Below are 859 nucleotides of genomic sequence, written 5' to 3' on the forward strand. Positions count from 1 at the left end.
GCCGCGTTCGAGGACCACGGGCCCGCCGCAGGCGGCGGCGAGCGCGGCCTCGGCGCCGGCGACGGCGCGGGCCTCGTCCGCCGCCGCGGCCGCGCGCGCCGCGACGACGGCGCCCGTGACGCGGTCGAGCGTCTCGCGCCACGCGGCGTCGGCGCGCGACGGCGACACGACGATGAGCCCCTCGCGCGCGTCGACGCACTCGCGGGGCTCCGTCGTCGAGAAGACGACGTCGAAGCCGTCGAGGCGCCGCGCGCCCGCCGCCGCGTCGAGCCGCCGCAGCAGGCCCGCGAGGGGCCGCGCGGTCCAGTTGCACCGGTTGTCGACCCTCGCGAGCCCCGTGCGCTCGGCGACGCGGCGCGCGAGCGCGTCGACGTGGGCCGCCGCGCGCCGCCGCTCCCGGAGCGCCGCGAGGCTCGGCGCCTTGGCGGCCGTGCCGTAGGCCGCGAGCGACCGGTTCCGGTCGACGGGCGCCGGCGGCGCGCGGAACGGCACGGCGCCCGCGCCGGCCCGCCGCGGCGGCGGCGGCCGCGGCGCGGGGCGCGGCCGCCGCCGCGGCGCGGCGCTCCCGCCGAGCGCGACGGCCATGGAGTCGACGCACGCGGCGACGCCGCGGCCGACGACGACGCGCGCCTCGCGGAGCTCCGTGCCGTCCCGCGCGGGCTTGCGGTAAAACAGCAGATTCGCCGAGCCCACGTAGGTGCTCTCGCGCAGGTAGGCCTGGAGCGTCGCGACGTTGACGCCGTTGACGCGCTTCGCCTCGGGGAACGCCGGCAGCATGTCGGGGTGCACCTCTAAGAGGAATTTGCGGAGCGTCGGCAGTGTGCTCGAGCAGCGGCGCGTGACGCGCGGGCGCGCGACG

Source organism: Aureococcus anophagefferens (assembly GCF_000186865.1).
Source record: "Aureococcus anophagefferens unplaced genomic scaffold AURANscaffold_1036, whole genome shotgun sequence".
Lineage (NCBI taxonomy): Eukaryota > Pelagophyceae > Pelagomonadales > Pelagomonadaceae > Aureococcus > Aureococcus anophagefferens.